Genomic DNA, 5,000 nt, shown 5'->3' with positions numbered 1-5,000 from the left:
TTTGAAAGATGGAAATGGAATGTTGTATTAAGGATAGCAGGTAAGGAAAAGGTGGGTGGAATAATCTGAAAGTTTACTGAGTGTTGCGGATATTAGGGAGGCAGATATAATTACTGTTATAAATGTTGAGGTGTCAGTGATGGGAGATGAGATTGAGAAAGAGATTACAAAAGAGGTAGTGAGGAAAGCACTAGATGGAACGAGAGTGAGAAAAGCACCTGGTATGGATGGTGTGAGGATTGAAATGTTAAAGGAGGGGGTGTAACTGCATTTGAATGGTTGGAGAGATTGTTTAATATGTGTTTCATGTTGTCAATGGTAACAGTAGACTAGGTGTATGCATGTATTGTACCACTATATAAAAGTAAGGGAAATGTGCATGAGTGTTTTAATTCGAGGTGTATTACTTTGCTTAGTGTAATTGGAAAAGTTTATGGTAGAGTACTAACTAATAGGATTAAGGATAAAAGACAAAATGGAATCTTAGAAGTACAGGGTGGTTTTAGAAGAGGTAGGGGTATATGAATCCTATTTTTACAGTCAGGTAGATATGCGAGAAATATTTAACAAAAGGCACAGAGGTTCATGTTGTGTTTATGGATATAGAGAGAGCATTTGATAGAGTTCACAGGGAGCGATGTGGAATGTGACGAGGCTAAATGGAATTGGCGGAAGGTTGTTGCAAGTAGTAAAGAGTTTCTACATAGGTAGTAAATTATGTGTTAGGATAGGAGATGAAGGGAGTGAGTTTTGTCCAGTGAGATTGGGGCTGAGACAAGGATGTATGATGTTCCCATGGTTATTCAATTTGTTGATGATGGAGTGGTGAGAGAGGTGAATGCTCAATTGTTTGGTGGAGGATTGAAACTGATAGAAGAGAGTGATCATGAATGGGAGGTAAACCAACTGCTAATTGTGGAATATATTGTACTTGGTGCAGACCTGGAAGAGAAGATTGGTGATTAGTGACAGTGTCTGGAAGGGTATGTGAGAGAAGGAAGTTCAGAGTTAATTCGGATAAGAGTGAGGTTGTAAGATGCGCGAGAAAGGAACGTGGTGCTAGGTTGAATGTCATGTTGAATGGATAGTTATTTGAGGAAGTAGATAAGTTTAAGTACTTATGACCTGTTGTTGCAGCAAATTGTGGAGCAGAAACAGAAGTACATCAGAAAGTGAATGAAGGATGCAAATTGTTACTGGCAGTTAAGGGACTGGTAAGGAACAGGAAGTTAGGCATAAATGTAAAAAGAGTTTTGTATAAGAAAATCATTGTACCAACTGTGATGTATGGATCATAGTTGTGGGGAATGAAAGTGACAAAGAGACAGAAATTGAATTGTTTTGAGATGAAGTGTGTGAGGAGTATGGCAGGTGTATCTCGATTAGATAGGATTAGGAACGAAGCATTGAGGGTGAGAACGGGTGTAAGAAATTATTTAGCAGCTAAAGTGGATATGAGTGACTTGAGGTGGTTAGGCCATGTTGAAAGAATGGAAAGTGGCTATCTGTTAAAGAAGGGGATCAAAGCAAGAGTTGATGGGACACGTACAAGAGGAATGACAAGGTTTATGTGGATGGATGGAGTGAAGAAAGCTTTGGGTTATCAGAAGATAGATGTGAGAGAGTCAAGAGAGCATGCTAGAAGTAGGAATGAATGGCCAGCAAATGTGACACACTTCCGGTAGGCCCTGCTGATTCCTTCGTCGGCTTGGTGACCGCGGAGGTAGTAGCAGTAGGGGATTTAGCGTATGAAACTTCATTTGTGGTGGATAAAGGGGGAGGGTGGGCTGTGGCATCCGAGCAGTACCAGGCAAACTCTGCTAAATCCCTCGTCAGGATAGGTGGAGTGGAGACAGGAAAGGTCCCCTTTTGTTCGTTTGTTTGATGTTGGCTACTCCCAATAATTGGGGGAAGTGCATTGGTGAATAGATATACAGTATGTATATGGCCAGATCTGGGTCGTATTAGGGTCCAGTCAATTTAGGAAAACATGAATGGAGGAGGTTTTCATGCACAAATAATATCCAAGGGGACATTTTACACAGACTATATTCTCTCAAGTTTATCAATGGTGCCCTTAATTATGATTACATTACGTTACTAAGAAAAAACCCTAAGAAAAGTGGTACTCAGTTCGGCACATATGTTGGCACCTGCCCTCCCTTTTGTGACCCACTCTATGGGGCCCCAAACAAGACTGCCTGTCTTATGAGTCCTTTTATTTCAAAGGTCCATACATTGGCGTGACTATGCCCATCATGATTGGTTGTTCTACGCGATCTTTTTTTAAGAACGAATCACCGTCATTCCCTCTAACAAAGAAAAACCATTGTCCCTTAACCATGGCTTCCATGATTACGATCAGTTCATCACTCCTCCCTTAGATTTTACATCCCGTAGAGTTGATATTTATTTTTTTCTGATATGTATATATTTTTCTATTTATTTCTTTAAATTTAAGAACTTTCTTTCTTTTTTTCTCTATATTGCCATTTGAGTTCCACCCTTGTCGGGTACATGCCAAAATTAAAATTAGGATCATATTACCGGCTGGCATGCTACAATTGTAAGTTACACAAAGATGAGTCTCACACCCACAATAGGTCATACAGAAACACAAACTGGCTTAGATACATCATCACAAAAATTTTGAATAAAAAACCAAAACAATAACCAAATGTTTTATCAACAGATGCTTCAATGCATTAAAATTTTCATGCACAACATCAAGCAAAATGATACAAAACAATAGAATAAAAAGAAGGAGTTACAATCCCAAAACTCGTTTGACACCTTTAAAACTACAAGACAAACATTCATAATACATATCCGGGACACAAGGATAAAGAGCATATTTAAACAATGAATAATAAAAAAATAATACTTCTCAATGACTTTGATATTATATTTACTGCAAAAGCTAAAAATTAAAGGATTAGTAATTATGTTAAATTTTCAACCTATGTTTAGCAATTACTGAAATTCTCAATTGAGAAAAAAATGTTTTTTTTTTTTTTTTTAACACAGCACAACAACATTGAAAAACATACATAAAATATTGGTAATACAAAATTATGATCAACATAGAGTAATGAAATTTGAATGAATCTTAATATAAACGTAAATACAACAGAAACCTATCAATATGATAGGTAGATATACCTTTGATATGCATAGAACAGGAAAATGCAAACAAAATTTAATACATCTTTTCTTCAACACTTAGAATGAACATAAGTAAATCAAACCTTATTTTTATGCCCTTAGCCATCTTACGGCAAAGAACTCTTTATATCAGGGCCCTCATCCTCTCACACTCTCTAGTGCACGAAGGATGGCCCGAACACCTTCTTTTGCCTCCTCTTCATATTTCTCTTCCAGGTAGCCCAGGGTAATCGGGTACCTACTCACTTAACTAGTCGTCCCCTGGGAGAATGGACCTAGGATGTCCATATATACTCTATTAAACTTAAAAGGTACCACTGACCATGTTCTGGCCTTTGATATCACATGGTTGTGGTTACTCATGGAATTATGCAAATGGCACATATTGATAAACCTAATCGCTAAACAAAATTGACACTCATGTCCTCCTTAGGGACCTTTCTATACCTACATGTTATGTATAATGACTTATATGAATTACACAAAGGGCTTTCTCTACCAAAGTGGAAGGAAAAACAACGTTAGATCAGAAATCTTCTTCAGTAAAGAACACATATCTTTGCATGTGCAAGAAATCCGGGAACTTGCTACTCCTACATCAACCACACACTCCTTCACGGGACATATTCGCTGAGCTTCCCCACGGAAAAACCATTACTAGCATTCTCATTGTGATTCTCGCTCCCTCTCTCTCTCTGGAGTCATCAAGATCTTACGTTTCCTACGCGCTACATGCTCTGGTCTACTTGAACCTAAATCCTTTCGGTGGTGTTCCTTCTGCTTTACGTCGAGTAATTGCATCTGTCCTTTGTCAGAGGATCACTAAGCCCTTGGGTGGGTGCCTGCCATGTTTAGCACTGGACACTCCGACGATTTGCTGGCATCTGTAATGAGCAGTTCTTCAAACTCGTTGCGCACATGATTCCAGCTCTATTACAAGATGTGATTAACACTCCTGCTTCCATGAGCAGGAGCGGTGGTGAGGGGTGGCTGCTTCACCCCTCTAACCTCCTTAGGCACTCTCTGAGAAAACACACTCCCTGGCAAGGAGTGTCCTTCACTGCTTACTGTGGGACTGTCTGGCTCCCCATCCTCACACTCTGGGGCAAGTACTGCTGGCTGACCCATTGGCACTTCTGTTCATGTCCTGGCAGGTCTCACGGGCAGCCCAAGGGATCCTTGATTGCTTTCCCGCATTGTCTTTCCCTTCTTCTCATTAGTGCAGGGCGTCATGGTTTTTTGTTCCAATGCTGTTTTTCTTTCGTTACAGCTTTCAGATGGTGGTTTGTTGCCTGCCATCCAAAACACCACTGCTAATCGTCGCAGTAGCTTAGAGCCCTAAGGTGGCCCGTTCCCCACACAGTTCCAACAACCACCAGCCACCACATTCCGCTTTGAGGTACACTGCTACACGCACCCCATCCTTGGGAGGCTGTCGAAGCAGGTTGGGTGCAGGCTGTCTCGATGGCTTGGTCTACTGTTATGGGTGGTGGGAAATCCTTCACTGAGTAGCAGTCATATATGAGCTACAGGATTCACTTCACCTTTTCTCCGTCATCGCCCCTCGCCATCGAACTTCTTATGTTACCCATTATTATTATTATCTTTCGCTTCCACTTTTTTAATTATTGCACATCGGCTAGAATCACTTAGTACAGGCATTAATTCAATAATACTAACCATACACCTGACACCATTTAATGTGACCCAATCTAGATTGCATTGAGGTGCAACCAATTTAGGAAAGTACGAATGGAGGAGTTTTTTTTTGCAAAAAATTATACCCAAAGGGATTGCTTTACACAGACTATATTCTTTCAAGTTTGCAAGAGCAC

The sequence above is a fragment of the Palaemon carinicauda genome, chromosome 17 (assembly GCF_036898095.1).
Source record: "Palaemon carinicauda isolate YSFRI2023 chromosome 17, ASM3689809v2, whole genome shotgun sequence".
In the NCBI taxonomy this organism is placed as follows: Eukaryota; Metazoa; Arthropoda; class Malacostraca; order Decapoda; family Palaemonidae; genus Palaemon; species Palaemon carinicauda.
This window is presented reverse-complemented; position numbering follows the sequence as displayed.